Source organism: Metopolophium dirhodum, chromosome 4 (genome assembly GCF_019925205.1).
Source record: "Metopolophium dirhodum isolate CAU chromosome 4, ASM1992520v1, whole genome shotgun sequence".
NCBI lineage: Eukaryota > Metazoa > Arthropoda > Insecta > Hemiptera > Aphididae > Metopolophium > Metopolophium dirhodum.
The window spans coordinates 15,868,349-15,890,742 of NC_083563.1; the positions used below are offsets into that span (position 1 = coordinate 15,868,349).

General features: G+C 31.7%; 1 protein-coding gene and 1 pseudogene across 1 annotated transcript in view; one reads left to right on the forward strand and one right to left on the reverse strand.

Moving 5' to 3' along the window:
- LOC132943392 (protein amalgam-like) overlaps positions 1-22,394 on the forward strand; it is a 365,040-nt gene that overhangs the window by 150,196 nt on the left and 192,450 nt on the right. The window lies entirely within an intron of this gene.
- LOC132942827 (cytochrome P450 6a8-like) overlaps positions 1-22,394 on the reverse strand; it is a 63,604-nt pseudogene that overhangs the window by 30,537 nt on the left and 10,673 nt on the right.

Consider the following 22,394-nt stretch of genomic DNA (forward strand, 5'->3'; position numbering starts at 1 on the left):
TCAATACAATATTATTATAGCACCTCACGCGGCGAATACTATTCTGCAGGGCAATGCCGGCTAGGTTCGATCGGTCGACTGAGGTCACACGCCTCTAAATTTTAAACCCTACGTAGGTATGTGTTTACCACCCATACAGCTGCGGCATGCTCTATTTGTGGGAACCAGAAAACTCGCATTCGTCGGAAAAACCATAATACCGTAACTAGAATTGAAAAAAAAATATCGTAGTAGGATTCCGGAAACTATTGATCAAACTTTGCTACCACACACGCTTTGTAAAAAAAAATATCATAAATGCCTTTAAAAGTGATTTTGATATGTTGTATCCGCGAAAACGTTGTTGAATACCGTGGAAAAACGGTATATTATGTAAAATTGAGATAGGTAGGTTCACCTACAAACTGAATACTACATATATTAATATAATATATTATACCTTCAGTAATCTTGGAAAAAATAACTTTGCTGTGCGATCTACACGCACGAACGAACCAAAACATTTATTTAAATATCAAATAGGCTGTATAATAATATAGGTACAACAACTTACCAACTAATATGAAATTATCAACACGTGTTTATCGTTCGAACATTTAGTTAACAAACAGTCGACAAATACGACATTTTTACTTTTAATGCAAGATTTAATAGCGTTGGTTGACGCTTCGTCAATCGTCATAATATATTAGACGATCAAGATATATGTATTAGAAAAATATATAACTAATATAACTCCTAATATTAAACAAAGAAAAAAATATAGAAATATAATATCTCCTAACGAAAGAAAAACACCAAGCATAATAAATTATTGATTAATAGTGATTAAATTATATTTAAAATGTTTTTAAAAATATCTAAGGACACCATAGACTGCAATTATTATCTCTGTGTGTAAAATAAAAGGATGAGGCAGAATAATATAATTTCAAAGCTAAAGTCGAATATAATATCGAACTATTCGTTTTCCTTAAAATTTGAATGTAGCAGATAATAATACATACCATATTATTATACCAGCTTATACCTGATATTATAATACGCATATCTCTCCCGAAGGGCAGTACCTACCTACCTATGTATATTATACATAACACGAATAATATCATTAGTGCGCGCATACATACGTCACACACGAACCACGACGTCATAATAAAATATTATTATTATTATTATTATTATGTACCGTCATTATAATAATATTAAGTACCTAGGTACAATAAATTATACCACGGGAGAGCCGCAGCAGTTTGCAAAGTTTCGCATGATTTATACGCGCGCACGCGCAATGACGGCGGTATATACATACGAGACCGCATCGCGATGTAACGCGTAATATAATATTATGCATATAATAACAATAATTAGTACATTTTCAGTCAGTCTTCAAGAGACCGACGACGAGCCTCACTCGTCAAAACCGCGCTACTCGACCCCAATTCTTACGGCGGCGGTGGTGTTATAACAATATGGTTTTAGTACGATTCCACGTGATGAATACTAAATAAACGACACGCTAAACCCTCCCCGTCATCGCGGGGTGTCCCGTGGGCGAGAGCGGCAGGACACTCTTTTGTCGTAATTAATTTCCGGGAGATAACTCGCGGGCGAAATTGTGTCTCAGCGAACGTTAAATGAATGCCGGGCGCGTCTGCGATGAACTCTCCGCCGCCGCCGCACACGCGATTCTGCAATATTTCTGCTGTATCCAGAGCTGCAGAAACCGTCGTCGATTTGACGTTTTGGATGTACACGACGACGACGACACTAATATTTGTTTTTTTTACTATCATAACTGCCGACTACTTTCGGATTAATTGGTCTATTTGTAAGGTGCATAATAAGAATATTATTTTTTGTGGAACCGCCGAATACTATAATGTGTCCGCAAAAGCAGCTAGGGCATGCAAAAAGATTTCAGTTGTCGTGCACGCGCAAGATACGAGATTTAAAAATTAGAAGTTAGTAGAATTTAAAGTGCAACAGTTTAGTATCGTGTCCTACAAGCAGAATTCAAAAATATGTATAATATGGTACTGAGTAAAACAAATAACCTAGTTGCCGAGTGTATCCTGCTTTTGTGAACACTCGGTATACGAATACAACATATATTATTAAAATGTACGCGAAGGAGTGTGGAGACAATAATTACAATATTGATGATATTGAACATAAATATTAGAACAAAGAGATATTCAAATAATTATTAAGACGTATTCTTTATTTGAACAAAAAGTACCTACACACGGTATATTATTCTATATTGCCTATAACAGTTGGTCGTAAAAATGCATAATATTATACCGTCTATAATAGGTACCTATGTGAACTTAATACTATAATAATAATATTAATCCTGTTTATTGTAACGGTCGTGTGTTTATAATACATATATAATATTAAACTTACAACTATATTAGTATATTATACTGTTTATATGTCATTACACGGTTTCCATGTGTGGAAATTAACGTTATATTAATTAATTAATAATTACAACACGCGCTCGAAGTTAAAAACGCATTACAATTTAGTATTTAGTGTTTACTAATTAAAAATTGATAACTCGTTAAAACGTTCGTTGGCGTTAGCCTTAAATTATTCTACAGTTATTTTCAAAACTGCAATTGTCGTTTTATTTTTTCCACTGTAAATGTCGCTGGGTATAATTTGGGTGCGCTGGAACCTTATAATTTATCTTACTTTTATCAAATTCGTAACAACGATTTTATATATTTTTATTAAAAAGAGACGTTCTTTATTTTATTGTCAAAAAATTCTAAGAATTAAATATGCAGATATTATTAAATTATTTCCGATTTATTATTGCAATGGCGTTTTCCCTTAGTTCAATTTTAGTCGTTAGGATATTTTGTAATTTTAATTATCTTTTCAAGACTGATGAAATATATTTTACGTTTAAAAAATAAATATTAGTAGAACATTTACTTGATAAGAGACCAAAGTTAATTAAGAAAACAATAACTGTGGTATAATCATTAATTCATAATAATATTATATTATTGTATACTAATATGAAATGTTGTGCAATAATACCTACTATTCATATTTTTATTAGGTACGCATTGAACAATTGAAACTGTAAGACAATAAACATATAGTATAACAGGTATTATATTAGATCTGTTTAGTTTTAATCATAATAAATCTGATACTGAACGGTTCTATCAATGAATATTTTCTCTTACATTATTATTTTTTTTTTTTTGTAACGCTAACCTAGTTTACTTAATGCTGAGTCCATTATTTTTCACGACAGTCTATGAAACAATTTATTGAATTCCTTTAGTTGTCAGAATAATATGAAAGCAACCAAATCTTCAATGTAATAAAGTAATTTATTGAAAGATTATTATTAATACGTTCTATATGTATGTCACAATATTATATTTTGTATCATAAAGGAAATTTGTATTTTGGCAATTTATGAACTGCAGAAAAACAGTGTATTTTTTTAATAAATTATTTTGAAATAAACTGTTGTCTCTTTGATTAGTATGTCCCTCTTTTCCTGTCTATTTAATATTTCTGATTGTTCGATTGTGTACTGAAAATCAAATGAATATAACTTTACAAATATTTACGAGACATACTTTTTTCAAAATTTAAACAATATTGGAATTGAAAGGTCTTCAAGTGAAACAAATTTAGTTTATGTTTTCACATTTGAACTGAACAACTTCGAGTGTTCGCATAAACGTACATTTATATCTGACGGTTTGGCATAGTGAATCAAAATTCAGAATTTTAATGTAAAATTATCGAACGTGAAAAGTTTAACTATATTCCGACATTACTACATTAGGATACAATATTATTAATACTCGAGTTATATGTTTCGGAAAATCGTTAACAGTAAAAAGAAAAGAAAAGAAAATATGACAGACGTTAGCGCAGTGCGCAATCAAATTATAAACCACGAGCATTTCAACGGGGAAACTTTTCGAAAATATTATTTCAACAACTAGCATTACGATTTGATATTAAAACGTTTATTTCCGGGGGAAACTCTATTGACATTTCGTGTTTTTGGTTTATACCATTTTATTTAAATAACTATTTGAGTAGGTTAGTTGAATTGTTATTGTTATATACATATAAATAAAAAATTTAATTTTAGATTGGTCATCACTCATAACTCACCAAATGGACTTCATTAAAGGAAGTCATGTCTGGATTTGCTTTAATGATAAAATTTACATTTTTCATTTGAGAAAATGTTTGGTTAAAAAATATCAAGTAAATATCGAAATGCATGGGTTGGTTGGGTGCGAAGACTGTGTGGTAAATGTATGCACTTAAATTTCCGTCAAGTCCCGTCCATATAGTTACGATATTTATGATAGGTACATATTAAATTTTATCCGCTTTCCGTTTGCTGAACACATGTAAATACCGACCTACCACTCGAGTAAAATATTATACTATCTGGCATACAGTAGGTAACCCGACGATAATAACCGTCGTCTTTGCTCTGATATCATAATAAATAATAAGGGAACTGCAGCTGTTATAATATGTTATCTCGCCGGACCTCGCTTCCTTCGGAGCAGAACGTTTCCGATTGGTTATCATACCTGGTAATTGCATTATACCTACGCAGGTATAACGTATAGTTCTGTATAATTATACTATGAAAATTATAATGTAAATATCGGTCGAGAGTCGAGACGAGACCTATCAATTATTTTTGTTTTCTCGTCGTTACGAGCGTTGAATAACACGTTCGGTCTCTCTGGTGGGTGGTAGCTCATACGAGACCGCGGTATGGTATTATCGACGACGACCACAAAAATAAATTACTGTCCGCGGGGTGGCAGGGTGTTATTTCGAAGACACAAAATATAATCTATTAACCACATATTATTATTGTAGTCGCTTATTTATATTGATTTGTTACAAGTACCGACTATACAAAAAATACACATCCGATTTTTTTATTTTTTCATTCATTCATATCCAAAAATTGTATTAATCGCATCCGTTTTTACGCTACGCAGTACGCACACACATTATTTATTATACAGTCTATAAAAACAAAAATACATATCTGACGACGATTTTTTTTCTTTAATTTACTGCGATAACCAACCAATGTATTAATAGCTTCCGTGTTTACGCACACACACCTACAACACGTACAATACGTTTTACGAGACAGCTGCAGGCAATAATAATATGATAAGCTGGTGTTAATATTATTGTTGTTGTCCTGTCCCTATTATTTTCTTCTTGGAAACGAAATAATAAGTATTGATAAAATGTTAGGTAGGTAGCCCACGACGATAGTAACTTGTTAAAGTCAATTTGAATAACGTGGGTGATTTTTTTTACACTGAATATTCATCGAGTTAAAATACGTAGGGCCTAGATAATCAACAAATGGTCGATCGATAGATTTTTTTATCATATTTATCAGGAATATCATACGTTATGTACTTATGCCCTCTCATTTATTAACAAATTACTTACTGTAATTGCCTTTAATAAAACATTTAAGTACAAACTGTATGTATAGCTATTTTTTTATTAAGGGGTTTAATTGGCAATACATTCAGATCACTGTATTTTTTAGTAATATTGTAAGTATTTTAATTTGATTTCCTCAGTTTAGTTTCGTCTTCTCAGACATGAGCCATATATTGTATACATACTGCAGGCTCCGATTTGTCAGTCATCGATTGTTTTTACGGATTCAGTCTGTTTTTATAATTCTAAATCGTAGTTCATGTGATTTTAAATCGTCTTGCATATTTATTATAATGCGTTATAGTACATGTGCGTATGTATACACGGCGGTCGATGAAGTTTTTTCGGTGGCCATTAATACGCACTTGACCGCCGCTCTCGGTTTCAGAAAGTTTTCGACTTCACACAGTGTGCCGTCATATAATGCCTAATATATAATATCGTTATAATATTAATGTCGGTCCGACGGCGTTCAATTAATCGAGATGCGATTTGTCCCGACCGACGAGGGTCGCCGTTTCAAAGCGCATAATATATTATTGATAATACGACAAATTCAAAAGCGACCACCACTGTTTTTTTACACGTCATACGATTCGCGTAGAACAACGCCTGCACGTGTATGCAAAACATTATTATTGTATACGTGTAATATAAATTAAAAACAAACAACAGACCCATTAACACGGCGCGGCGGACAATGTCTGTGCGTTCCGGGGAAAAAAAAAAACTGTTCAATTATTTAATCGTCTAAAAATAATTGCCACAGTGTAGGTATATGTACCTGTACCTAGAATAATAAATAATAATATGTTCTATACACCCGTCCAATGTTTTAACAATGATGAAATATTATCATTATAGAGCTCACGCAAATTCGTACCATGCCGGAGGTCAAGCTACCTATATTTAGGCTACAACAACGATCATATTATGTTTTGCTGGTCGTACACATACGGTATACCTACAATGTTTGCCGTATCCATTCATAATATTATATTATTATTACGATAGGGCGACTACAACAACTGGCCATAGACGCGTTTGTCCTCTCAATGTTCCCTCTTGTCGCCCGTCGTTTTTTGTTCCCGTTTTAATCCCGTTATCTCCGCGTATTATTTTTGTATGTGATTTAAAAAAACCTGTAAGCAAAACGATATTTTTACAGTTTTATATTGATTTACTGAAACGTTTCAGACAAATATATTAACAGTTATAAACAGTTCTTGTACAACGAGCATCGAGTGACAAAGAACAATAATATATTGTCAGCTATAACCGTTGGAGTGTATAAGCTTCAACATTATTTTTTCAACCGACATTTTCTGAAAATGTTCAACTTTCTTTGAAAATTTGATTTTTAATGTAATTTTTTAACACAATTAATTTTTGAGGTTGCACGGTTGGTATGCTAGTTAAATGTTTAATTATTAACAATTAAACGACTGTGAGTATGACTCAACATTAAAATACATACGTGAGGTACATTTTAAATAAAACATATTTATCAATTATAAATATAAATAGTTCTGACTTATGGGCTTATGTTTATACTAAAGGTAGGAATAATATGTAATTTGTAATAACAACTAATAACTACTCATAAAAAGTACTTAGTGTACAATTGTGGATGTAACTCAAACAAACGTTTAGACACTCAACATTTCTACTGAAATAGAAATACAAATTTATTAATAATACATATAAAAATTCAAATTTATTACCTAGATAAATTAATTTATATTATGAATTTCCTGTTTAAAAGTAGGTAAGTACCTATAATAACTTATAGGCGCGTCACTAATAAAATAAAATAATATTAAAATGGGTAAATGTCTAATACAAGTACACAGTTTTGAATATAACTACATAGGTTAAAATATATAATATCAAGGGATTTCTTTATTAAGAAATTAATATGAGAAATTATAAATTTTTTATAATTTTCAACTTTTTGAAAAATGTTCATGAAAATATAGGTACATCACTGCTATCGCTATTATAACCATGCGATATATTGTTGTATTGGCGCACTACACAGTGTAATTTATTTTAAACTCTTGCAGCCGTCTCACTTATTTCCAACACACACCTCGGAATCTAATAGACGAATATTATCTCCGAAACATTGGATAATGTTTACAGATATAAAAAAATTTGTTAAAAGGAGCCAAACATTTTTAAAGAACAGAAAAATGATGAAAACAGAGTGGAGAAATCAAACATTATCCACGGGACGTGACTCTTATCGTTTGATCTTTGATAAATTGTATTATGACTCAAAAATTGAATTTCCGACAGTAACAAACCTTAGGGCGTATTTTCTTCATTTTAAAATAATGATATTCATGGCATTCGTTTGTATTGTCTTCGCAAAGTAATTATTTTTGCCCCGTTCGATCATAATATATTTTGGCTTGTAATATTATTAAAGTCGGGTATTGGGTAGTAATTTAATATTATAATATGGTAAGTACAAAACAAATATAATATTATACAATATAGCTTTTAGGTGTATATCCCCCCTCCATTGGCATTGTACCCCCTAATAAATGTATTATTTATATACGTAAACAACTGTAAAAAACTTGGTTTAATTTTATACCCAACATTTCATGGCTACACCACTTGTCAACTGGTCATAAGCACCTATTTTAGTTTAAGATTAGTACGTTTTATTGGAATCCCAATGCCAATCAACTTTTTAAAAAATGATTTTTAGTTTTAGTAACTTATTAAATTATGTGAAAAATAAAAAATGTTTTAGGCAAAATATACATTTATCGATAAGCGATTTTATTTAGATAAAAGAATCACTCTGTATGCACCTACTATGTTTGTGTATAATATTCTATAGTATTAAAGTGTACGTCGGAACACCTTACATAATATACATTATACCCAGATATAATACATGAATGGTATGTGCATAATATAGGTACCTACAACACCACTGCAAATTTTTGTGGATTAAAATGAGATGAAATTTATTTAAATTGCGTAGAACAATTTGTTCAATTATATAACTTACGGTGTGCTTTTTCAAAGCGATAATCGTATTCTATATGTACCAGCTACCTGCTCGAGGAAACGTATAAATTAGCAATATTTATATATTATACGGTAGTATAATACTCGTACCGTGTACTCCGATAAAATATACTTGAGGTGTATATACGGGTCATATAACGTAATGTACGCTATTATCAGATAAAACCACGACGATTATACGGAACAGTGTTTTTATCTAAAATTACAAAAGGAGAAAATTTTAAAACTTTTTACAGAAACTCCCGCTCCGCACACGTTTTTAGAACACCGCCCGTTATTCTATTTTTTTTTTTTTTTTGAACCTAAGCACGGAAACTATGGCCATTAGCTGTTTTTGAAGGTTTTTCAATGGGAGAGGGTACGGTTGGTTTTTGGACACGTGTGTGTTGTATGTGTGGCAAGGATTTGTCACTAAAAACCATGGTGGTCACCCATCCGGGAACTAATGACACCGGCCGGTGCGTACACTCAGAACAGGTTTCGTAACTGAATGCAAACACCGTGCCACACCGAGACACGTATAATATTTATATTTATAGTCAATTTTCATACATAAAAACTGTCACCTGGCCCACCCCTACGCGCTAAACATGTGTCTGGACTAAAATATTAAATAAGACATTTCAACCACCACAGCTGACAGCTGTAAATACACAATTTAAATACGATATCTCTAGTTGAAGTATCAATGTATAAAATAACAGTGATTTTTTATGTTCCAGTTTTCTAAAGTGGCAGTAGTTTTCTTTCCTTTTTTTACATAGAGTAATTTCAATACCTCTCAAAGTGTCACTACATCACCCTTTTTCTATTTCCTAGCTGAATTCCGGGAATACATTTAATATTGACAGCAGAAGTGTTTGAAAAAATTTAGTTGTTTCTGAACTGTGCACAACAACTTGATAATAATATGGAATAAAACAAAATACGTGCAATAGCCGTAGAGTGTAATACTGAGTGGCAAAACCTTAGGTACCGTTAACAAGGGCGTAGCTAAAAATTTCATCAGGGACAACCAATTGTATTTTTAAATTTTTATCCCAATTAAAATTCTCGTTAAACATTAATATATATTTGCAATTGCCCCACTGCCCACCCTTGGCTACGCCTTTGACCGTTTATACGTTTGATTTATGCACCAAAAAATAAAACTCTCCGTTTGGTTTATATGGCTACGTTTTAAAACAACGTAAAGACACTTTAAAATATCTTGGCTAGTTAATTTTTAATAGTAAATAAGACGATTATTATAATATTATAAACGCGTATTAATTATCACTCGGTCGAAGTAATCGTATACGAGTGCGATGCCTATATTATGATAATAATATATTATATTGCAATATTTGTAGCATACTGTCCAAACGTTACGTCACAAACTGCATAACTGCTGAAGATCGCGCTGAAATCGCATACGATCCCTACCAATTTCGTGACGAATATAATACAATATTATTCGGTTGGATTTAGCAGAGCTTCTAAGTTCGGATTGTGGCTGTAACGTAAGTGTGTGGAACGATCAGAGCTTCGGAGGGGCGGTGTGCGGTTGTCGAGAAACTCCGCTTTGTACTCGGAGGGGGAAAAAACATAAAAAAATCTGCTCGTTCGGTTTTTTTTCTTTAACAATTAAAGGCGTGTATATTACAACACGAATAATATACGGTCGTTATAATACGCCAGTGCTGCAGTTAAAATATGTTTTCATTCGTGGTTAGACATTGTCATATTATTATTATTATCATAATAATATTAATATACAGTGTTCGGTGAATAAATTATTATGTCCGCGACGGCGGGGCCGCGCGTAATTGTTTTATTGTTTTGTTGTTTTTTATTATTTTTTTATTTTAATAATCACTGGTACACGAACGTGCTGAATAAATAGCATTTTACAAGTTCTTTCGCTGTCACCCAGAAAAGGTATGGATTCATATTGTCGTTGTCCAATCTACTATATTATATTGCGTATACTATAGATATACCCATACAAATATGGAGTCCCACGACGGTCGCCGCACTTTACAAAAATGACGAAATAAATAACGAATACAAGTTATAGCATATCTAGACGATTCCCTACACCAATTAGACGTGCTGGACGATATGTCAATATGATTGCATAACAATATTATATTCACGCAATGACTTTCCTCTGGATATTCCATACTATATTGATGCCGTTTATTATTTTTATAATAAAATATATTATAATATATTACACGTGACATAATATTATGATATTATGCAGACACGCAGTGGTATCATTGTAAAATACATATACGAGCACGAAGTGAAAAGAGTGTTCGTTATATTGTTCGGGTCACCGTAAATAATTGCCCATTATACGAAATGAGTGTATTTTAAAATAATGAGTATTGAGGGTTGAAAACAATTTTAATCACTCTTAATTCATGAATTTGAAAATTCAAGGTTTAGAGTCTGGGACGTACAATATTGTAGGTATCTATTACAACAGGACGTATTAAACATGCCGATTTATGCGAGTTGCTGTGATGGATACGAATTTTCTGTCGACGGATCACACGTAACGTTTCTAATCATTGTAACGAAGTAATAATAACAATATGAGTGTGTTCATTATTAAATAGTACAACAGTGATAACTAGGGCCCTAAAAAATGCTTTTATGACCTAAAAACTCTAAATAATGCACTTAAAAATGCACTAAAAAAAAATGCTTTTATGACCTAAACCTATTTTTATTTTTAATAATTTTAGTATAAATAAAATTATACGAATTACAATAAAAAGTTTAAAAAAAAAGGCGTTATGCAAGCGGTGGCTACGACAGCAAAACTCGTACTGAACGTCGAACAATATCATCGGACGTCGATTTTTTCCGATTTAAAATTATTTATCAGGAAATGCGGTTAGTGGTTACTCAGACCTTGTTCGATAATATAATACGAATTACGAGTACCTACCTACTTATAATCTGTTATATTTATATAAAAACCATGTTGGTGTAAAAATTTTAAAATAAAATTTCAAATTCATACTTTGTTTCCAAAAACTCAAAAATGCTCCAAAAGCTCTAAAATGCCCTAAAAAATTAAGAAATTCAAAATAAACTTTCATATTCTCATTCAAAAGTACATAAAACAAATTTGTGACAAGACGAGCATTGCACAGTGACCTTTGGAAAACAATGTAAAGTGCACTGAAATCCCAGCTCTAGTGATAACAAATCTATATTTATAGTTTGTGTTTAGTCATTTTTCTATTCTGTATACAGTAAAAAGCGTGTTCTGTACACTGTCGCTGTCATATAACGATAATATTGACTTAGTTATACACTTATACGCGTTAGGAAGACTTTTATGGTAATAATTGTGTTTATTAAGCAATACAATTTATGTATATTATACTCAGGAAAGGAACAGAAAAACAGTAACTAAATAATTTTTTTTGGACCCCACCTCTTGAATAAACCCTAGTAGCGCCACTGATGATCATAATATTGTATTATTGTGTTACGATTGAGGGACATCTCGATGGTTATGATTTGTTAGTATCATGCAAGAGTGATAATGCATGTAAATAGCGTAATATTATTGCAGTTAAAACGTATATTTGTTAGAATCCTTTAATATTTAAGATACCTATCCAAAAGATGTATGATGGATGCACTTATCGTATATAATACAATATCCGTACCGGCGAGGTGAATATAGTCTCGCATGCCTCGAAATCTAGATGTTTTTACGAAGTAGTACCCACATATTATTATTATCATTTTATTGTTGAACTTTTGTTTCAAACACATTAGGCACACACATCTATTTTATTGCACCCAAGTCACCAATTCGATATTATTATTATTATTATTACGAGAACGCATCGTGACTGCGACATTTTAATCGATAACCGTCGGATGGATTATAAGGAGGAGGACGAGGAGGAGGAGAAGAAGAAGAACAAGAAGAAGAGACGATGAAAAAACGGTACAAGCGCATGTGCAGTATGCGGAAAAAAAAATCAAAATAATATATTACATAATATTAAACCGGAAAAACAATCTGGAAACCTTCAGCTGCCGTCCCGCTGCAGTATGGCGAGGACAAAGTATAGTGTGCGGCGGTGGTGGCGGCGACGTTAATTTCTCACAGCCGGGTAAAGTTTTCACCGTCTAGCGCAGAAAAGTTGCGGGACCGCGCGAAACCTCCTACTGCAGGCTGCATTGGAGGTATATATATAATATTATTATAACCGGTATTGTAGACAGTGGCGTGGACCATTAATTCCCCGTGAGTTTTCATCGGAGAAACAACGGTTGTAGTACCGTGCCTGTGACGGATTAAAATTTCGGGTGCCGATCGTTTGTATAAAAGTTCTATACTCGAAGCACGACGAGCGAGGGGCGGTGGCAGGGGTGTGAAGGTGTGCGGATAATACGATCTAAATGAGCCGATTTGTTATCCCTCCCCCCCCTGCCACCAGCCAATTCTCCGACCCCTCCCGCGCGTCTTACTGCTATATATGGGGGTAATTTATACCGTAGTGCAACCACGGTCTTCGGACAAACTCGATAATAATGTTGCGTACTATAATATAATGTCCCAAAAAGAAGAAATGCCGAGGATGCTGACGATGAATCGAGAACGAACCAGTTTTGTATGTGTGACAAAGTCGCAAGATGACGAACAATAATGTGTATAGGTTATACATGACTATTATACTTAGACATCATATTTTTCAAACGCATATAACTTTCTGTGTGTAATTATTGTGCCCCGCGGCTGAGTATTGCGTCGGGAATATTTGAAAGAGACCTTTATCAAGTCTACGAGTGCATCCCCCATAAAAAGAAATGGTTATAAGTCATAAAAAATCTCATTAGTACTGTTATTTTGGCAAATAATTGGTCTGACGTCATAAAAACATGCCAAATGATGGTTTGTAATAAAGGTACTATTATGTTTTATTTTTATTAAAACGATAAAATACTTTTTCATACGTATTTGATCACCTTTATTCGATAACGATGTGACGAAATCATTAATTGATTTTGATAGGTTATTATTATCGTGATATTACGTAGTGTATCAGTTTACTGATAATTGATAAATTATGTATCAGTATATTCAGCCTGAATACCAATGAAAGTTATTTTTTTCAAATCCAAGTACAACATTCGTTGAATATTCTAGTTTCTGCATATTATTTAGTCACGATTTCTATAATTTCTTCAAAGTGAAAAAATCAATCTAACAGTAATGAGCTCCAAAAGATAAAATATTATAAAATGATTAGCACATAATATATTTACGTGATAATACTAATATAAATGTTAAATGGAGGGCAATAAATTACTCTTTTCTTAATCCATTCCTATGGACAAGATGAATGAAATAATAATATTGTATAGCGTCGAAAACCGTCACGGTTCCAAAACATAATTGGGTCTAAATTATAGGTAGGTACCTCAAATCAAAATTAAAAGTTACTTTAATTCACTCACCTGCATCTATTTTGTCACTGTCTGCGGCGGCTGTCCGTAAAATCTGCTTGAAATCGGAAGACGACGCTCGTCCGTCGGACGACAAGTCGTACGATGCAAAATGGTCGGTGACCGTCGGCCGACCGCCAGCACCCGACAACGCCTTGTCACACTGTTCCGCGAACGCTTTGATCCGTGAGTCGACCATCGGCTGGCCGTACACGCACGTGGCCACCACCGTGGTCGCGCACTTTTTCACTTCCGTCCACGGCACGATGGTTAGCCGACGGTTGGCCACGGCCTCCAGCGACGTGATGAGTTCGGCCACGCACACGGCCATGGTTGGCAGCACTGCGGTCACCGCACCTGCGTCCACCGCGGACGGTAAGAGGCTCATCTCGCGGCCGCCTCTTGTTTCCACCTCGGCAAAGCCGTCGTTGGCAATCGCGGCCGCGGCCACCCGGATATCGCACGCCAGTGCAGTCGGCCGGCCGGCGTCGTAGAGCCCTAGCACGGCGGCGCCCGCGGCCTTGGCGTCGTTCCGGTGACCGGACAGTGACCTGTCGTGCAGCCGGACGCCCGGCAGCGTGTTGGCCAATGACCGGTAACCGGACGCCGCCAGCACCCCACGATTCGTCCAGTAGTCGCGCTTCCGTCGGGCAAACGGCACCACGGCCACGACCAAGACGAAAATCGCAAACGCCAACACCTCCAACGTCCACGTGACATACGCTCCCATGACGGTTATTGGCACGACTGCTACAGTTATCCGGAACTGGTGGAAATCTGAAAGATAAACGTTTTCACTATCAGTATTTATTTCTCAGATTTTAAATAGATTTAGCACCAAGCAATTCATTTTATTTTCCATTGGAATCATCACAACACTTACGACACTTACGGCGGGGTGCTTAAAACTATACAAAAGGCTATACATATTTTAATATTATAATATTACCTCCTTTCTCGTTCCTCATAGTAACCCAAGTAATGAACAATCAATTATTTCAATTAAGCTATACACATTTTAATATTTGTAATATTGTTGAACACACCCAAGTAATGAATATCATATAATAAATCTTAAGAGGGATGTAGTCAATAAAAAAAAATTAGTTTTTAGACTAAAAAGCCAGACAAAACTGGAAGAATTTGGTTTGATGGGTTTCAATTTTTAAAACTGATTTTCATTGATTAGTCACCCAGTTTAGTAGTTTTCCATCGAGGCGATTTTGAATATCTATTTTTTTCAGCTGTGATATCCATGAATAAAAATATGATACTTTTGTGTTTATATTAATTTATTAACACGCGTTATGACACTAAAAATGATTGGAATTAAAAATCACCTCGATGGAAACCTAGTAAACTTGTTAGTCAATCATAATACGTTTTAAAAATTAAAATAAGTCAAACCAAATTCTTTCAGTTTTGTCTAGTTTTTCATCGACTGTAGCTCCTTTAATATGTATTGATTTTAATTTTTTATTAATCAGTGGGTAGTTTATATTACAGTACACTGAAACACCAAGTTTATCAAATCATTATTATGTATATTTTTTTTCTATTAGGTATTACAAATGTAGTAATTATTATTTAGACGCAGTGTATTTATTTTTATTAAATATTTTAAATGGTTTGATGGTAAAGTGCATGTTTTTAAATGCATGTTTTATAATTCTTTAGTACTACTTAGTCGTTGCTCTAGTTAAAATATTTTATAACAATATAGGTGTTAGTGAATCTAGTATCCACGTTGATATTGAGTAGAGCTTATTACTCACAAAATTAGTATACACCATTTCACTACATGGAGGTTGAATATGACACGATATTAAAAGATCAACTTTTTCTTGAATACATTAGTTACTTTAAAAGTATATAATGATAATGTTTCTTTTAATAGCTATCAAGGTGCTTAAATAAAATAATAATAATTAATATAATATTTTAGATACTCATATATTATAATGCATGAAGTCATAAATAGATTTCTGTTCTTTTTTTTTGTATTTTATGTAGTATGTTGTAATTTAAACAATGAAATGTTTGCATGAAATAGTATAACACAAAGAAAAGTAATAATTTTCATGAGAAAAATTAACATTTAAATTAATAATTTAATTTCATAATATAAATATAAAGCTTTGTTCAATTTTTCAATGACCCAATAAAAAAGTTCGAAGAATTAAATTCACAATAAAAATGCAGTCTACAATTTTACTGGAAAAATATTATAATGAATAACCATACAATAATACTAAAATATTAATTACGATTTAAACCATTATGCAGAAACAAAGGTATTTGATAGGCACCTAAATAACTCTAAGAATTATCATCGGATGCTCTGTACGCTTAATATTTTTTATTAACATTTTTTTTTTTTTTTTTGGTATAATTTCAATTATTGTGTTTTATTTGTTTTGATTAAATCAATGTTGTACTTTGTATAATTTGTGATTATAGTATTTTATAGACGTGATTATAATTTCAAAAATACTTTTGAAAATATTATTAAAGGTATTTTGAAAACATTTCGGATCGTTATTTGTAATATTTAAATAATAATTGTGTTACTAAAATAATATTATTCGGTCTGGAATTGCCTCAAGTTCCCAATGGAGTTATAATTACTCGTCATATTTTGAAAAAATATTCATACAATTGTATTTCTGAGTTAATTGCTAAAATTATATTATTTATTATGTAGGCATAGGATAATACATACTTGATACATAGATGATTTTAATGACATAAAAATGATAACGTAGCTAATTGGAATTATTGTCCTATAGAATTTGTACCTACAAGAAGCACCCTTCTTGTATTAACTGTTATAGTTGTTTATCATTACAATCTCTATTTTCTTATTTTTTATAAACATTATTATTAATATTATTCAACAATAATTAATCTCTCGTCAAAAATTGGATTAGTTTGTTTCCTCTTTTCATAAAATATAATACACGTTATAATTCGTTTTTAAAACCCAACATTCAGTTAAAGCCTAGAATTATCTGAATTTTGTGCACTCAATTACCTATAATGTTCTGCAGTACCTAAAATATATATATTACCAGTATAAAAAAAGCGATTAATCAAAGGCTAGAAAGATATTCTGTGAACAATTTAACTTTTTTTTCATCCCTAAGTTACCATTAATGATTTATATTAATTCAATTTTAACACGAGCCAATACAGAAAATACTAATCATATTAACTGCTGGATAGGTAAATTTGATAATTTAGTATTTATTACATTTTATTTATTATTTATAACAATGCTTTTATGTAGATAATTAATCATGAAGAACTATATTTTTTGTTAAGTATATTACTATATTACGAGAGTATGTTTTTTTTTCTAATTACATGCGTCTATAACTATATTAATAATACACTTTTATATAATAATTATGAGAATATTTTCCTTTATATTTCGTAATTTTTTCATAATATACGAAAAATTGTTGTCTTCACGAGTCATAAATAATGCAAAATTTTATTAAATCAAATCTAATCAGCCACGTTTATTTATTATTTATTTATGCGTGGAAAATTTACTGTAAATATATTATGTACAAATAATATTTTTTGTATTACATGTCTTAACCTGATTGTAATATTTGTTCGGGATTACATTTTATTTCTCACTCCAAACAATAATAATTATTCAATATTGTCTTGAACAAATTATTATTCAATTGCACAATCATCGAAAACGTAATTTATGTATTTAGACTACGCAACTATACCTATATGTCATAGTATATATACGTCATCATACTTTATGATTAATGGAACGAGGCAACGTGCATAATATAAGATTAGGACTAGGACCGATTTTCGACCACAGAAACCACACTCGCAGATGTCTGAAAGGATGTTAAGCCCCGTCGTCGCCCATTAACCTTTCGAAAGCCCTATTAATAATGGGCAAACACCAGTTTTCAATCGAATCACATTCAATTCGAAAACGCCCGCGTTGTGTCTACAATATTACATCTAAATATTATAGATCCTCGCATAAATGCCAGCGCGGGAGTGAAACGTATTATAATAATGTCGTGATAATCATCGCAATAATATTATTAAGTAGCCGGCCGATTGACGAAATGAAAATCTACCACCCGTTCGGGTTTTGGAATTAAAACAATATCAAAAGGTATCACCTTTTTTTCGTTTTTCATTTTTTTTTATCGTTGTCCATTAATTTGTACATTAACTTTAACAACTGCAATGCACGCCCGGTGATGTACGAAACTCCAGATAATGGAGCGTACGAGTGACAATGGTTTTGGTTAATTTTTCGGACCAGTAATAATTGCGATTACTATATTAATATTATAATATACGAATTCTGCAGCAACAATGTTTCGTCCAAGTGCCTACTAATATATATATATATATATATATATATATATATATTGCGTTTAGTTAATAAATAATAATAGTTGCACTCAACATAAAATTTAACGCCTACAAATCAAATAAACATGTAATACAGAGAGTCGTAAGATAAAATCTGGTTTTGAAATGTTCCTTCGTGGATATTTTACAATATTTAGGTAGGTAGGTGCATGCGATGTCGTTTTACACCATAACTCGTTTTGCACAGTTGCGAAATGAAACGGAGCTAGAAAAAGGACACATGCAATTTTTATTATGAACACCCCCAGCTATATAATAGTATGTACGAAGTTCTTTTTCCGCTTTATATTTTAATGAACAAACTATTTTACCATTACGAAAACAAAAAAAATTATATTTTAATTAAATCTAGTACACTTTGTAAACTGTTAATGTTGCACGTTATTATTATGTGACTGTATTAAAAAAACTAGACATGTACATAATATTATAATTTTCGTCCTAAAAATATCTGTAGGTATTCGGCGGGTATTAGAAAAAAATTGTATTTCTTTATCGAGTCACAAGATTGAATTTGTGAATAGGCATAACTTATTAATAATGTTTACTGTAATTATAATTCAACGACTTTACAAATAATTATTTCTTTTCAGGTGATGAAGTTTTCGTTTTACGTTGCATCATTAAATTTAGTCTATATAGTTTATGAATTCATGAAAAGTAAACCTATATAGTACCTATACTTACGGAAAAGTATATAATTGGTTTGTCGATAAATAAAAGAATTTCGATCTCATGAAAAAAAAAACACTGTTCATAAAGCAATCTAACAATATTCATTAGTGTACACGATTCGTTTTCGTACAAAAAATAAATACAAAATACCAAGTCATAGTCTCGTTTTACGTTTTACGCGGTAATTCGATTAATCTACAATAGCTAAATAGGGCTATATATAGCTTAAAAAATTTAAGGTTTTAAGATATTTCGTTTCGTTTATTTGTTTATTTATTTTTTTGTTTCCTTGGTCGGACCTAATAATATTGCGGCATATATCTCGAAAAGTTGCGTAGCCTCAGTGCCTCTATCGCTATAAAAACCAGATGCTGAAATTCAAAAGCCGCATCACGTTTGCCCCGGGCCTCCGACGAAAAGTTATTTTTATTTATTTCATTTTGGTGCTGCACCCCGGTGAATATGTTTCAAAGTAACCCAATTGCGTTTATGTTTTGGGTGTGTTTGGGATTTTTGTACTGTACCATACGGATTTTAATAATGCACGGTAGACGCGCGTCACCGCAGAGCACCACCGGGAGTCCAGCTGTGTTTCATAATAATAACAATAATATATAAGTGAGTAAGTGACATTTAATTAAAAGACTACGGTGGACGACGGCGGTTAAAATAATAATTATAGTATATGTATGGTAATATTATCTGCGTAGGTAGTAAAAAAATTAAAATAAATAAACCGTAAGTATTCCGAGGTCCTCCTCCCGACCGTGAGTTATGACACAAGAGTTTCCACGGTTCACTTACAATATACATATATAGAGCAGTGGCGGCTCGTGAGGTTCACGTATACAGAATATAATATTATTATAGATGGTACATCCTCGATAACAATATAATCGTGACGAGAAATTATTTCCGTTCAAATTATAAAACACGGGTTCAAGATAATAACTACCTGACGGAAGAATAACTGTAGTTGACTGTCTTAACTACGCAGTGTTCAACGGGATCGAATAAAATAACAATAGACAGGTACTTACACCTACTATAGGTAATGTTATACTAAACGAAATAAAATTATTATACTATTGAACATTATTGTGTTTTATTTTTATCCATAATCGCTAAAGTCATCGAATATAGAGAAATATTAAACTTATAGTATTTTTTAAATAGGTATACTCGCTACTTATATAATCCGACTTTATTAAAAGCAGGAACATAATTTTCCTGGGGGAAAAAAATTGTTTCCCACGATATTTTATTATCACATCGATTACGGAAATAAAGTTTTAAAATACACACAAAATAAAAAAAAAAAAACGTAATCGGCTTTTACAACCCGCCAAGTCCGTTGTGTTTAATTAGTTTTGGTTATTTCTGTGAACCCTCGTCTGCGTTTACATTCAGTAAAACGAATATTATGCCAACCGTATTTTAAAATATCTTTTATAAACGAGCATTCCTTCGACTTTAGATGAAAACGTACCATTATTATAGTTGAAGACACGGTGCGTATAAATCCTATCGAAATTGCTGACTTAAACTTTAAACTGTCCGGTGAATACATTTTTCGCTGTAATCTGTTCGTATTAAAATGCATGATTGCATAAACTTCCACATGTACGTTTAATGCGTAGTATTTCTATTTTAATTGAAAACAAAAAGTTTTTTTTTTGTTATTAAAAAGATGTATAAGATAATATTATACAGTAAAAATCTAAATTACTGTGAAATTCCAATTTGAAACGGATGTCTTATGTAGGTAAACAAATTTAGTTGATAGTCTATAAAAAGAAAAAAAATCGAAAGAGATTTATAATACATTTTTATTTACTCTATGATAACTGGTAGTGGGAAGAACATATAATATAATATAATATATTATGTCACTGCATGGTAATTTCCTTTACAACGTTGTAAAATGGAAAGTTTTATGACAAAGCGGTAAAACTAAATATTAAATTTTCCTATTATACATAATACATATCATTATATTGTAATCAATGTTTGAAGAGAAATCGACGATAAGAAAATGAAATAAAATGTTTTTATTTATTTAAGATTGATTTAATTTAATATCTATATAGTACCTATTCATTAAATAGAAAAGCGTAGGTGTGGTCACTGTAAGTCAAATCATGTCTATGGGATTCTTATCAGCTGCCTACTACTTATATAAGGTTCATAATATTTATGCATAACTTCTGGTATGAAATTGTTTATTCAACGAATGCTTTTTGCATTATTTTGACCATTAAATTATAGATTTATAGTAATATCAAGCTGTGCCCTGAAATACTAAAAACAAATCTATAAGGTCGAGCACAACATAATCAGACTTACATATCTATTAAACGTTTTGTGAAATTGTATCATTTTACACGTCATATTAATATAATATTATAATACTGTGAGATAAATAATGATAATAGGTTAGGTACTAACCTATCATATATTTTAACGTTAAAATAAATAAATCAATCTAAATATTGTTACTTTTTTTTTATCATATCTAATAAATTAACGATCAATGTTTTTTTTTAGTAACACAGATGTTCCAGTAATATGTTGAATAACAGTGTTTAAATATTTCGGATTATTAACGTGAAAACATTTCAATATTGTCATCAATGCACTCAATTGAATCGTTTGCGTTTAGTTACCCCTTACAAATATATCATACAATTGAGTTCAGAGTGAAAATTTAAATACATCGTGCTTTCACATTTCTATAACATGCTTATATGTCTATAAAAATACAATTTTTGAATTGAAACTTCTTTACGGAGGGTACTGCAACGCCGAAAAATGTGTAACAAAATAATGATCACGGTCTCGTGGCACACTAATTTCCATGATGATGAAAATATAAATCATATAAATCCGATTATTATTATCTATTTATCTATTAAATAATTAGTGTGAAATAGTAAGACTGAGCGTCTTTTTAATAATATATACTGTAGGTTAATTCAATTTTTACACCTACTTATAATATTATTATTAGTATTATTATCTATTTAAATATATTACGTAAGAACCATGTATTTAATAATAGTTATAAACATTAAATAACAAAGCGATTAGAGGCGATTTAGAGTGTCGTTTATTATAAAAAAATAAAATATAAAGAGAGTAAATAAAGTAAATAGAATAAATAAAAAAAAATGGAGCAAAACAACATATCGCTAAAGACAACGAAATAAGTTTAGTTCTATATTGATAAATATAAAAATATTAAATACCATATTATGTCTAAATACAATCGTTGTTCTTGA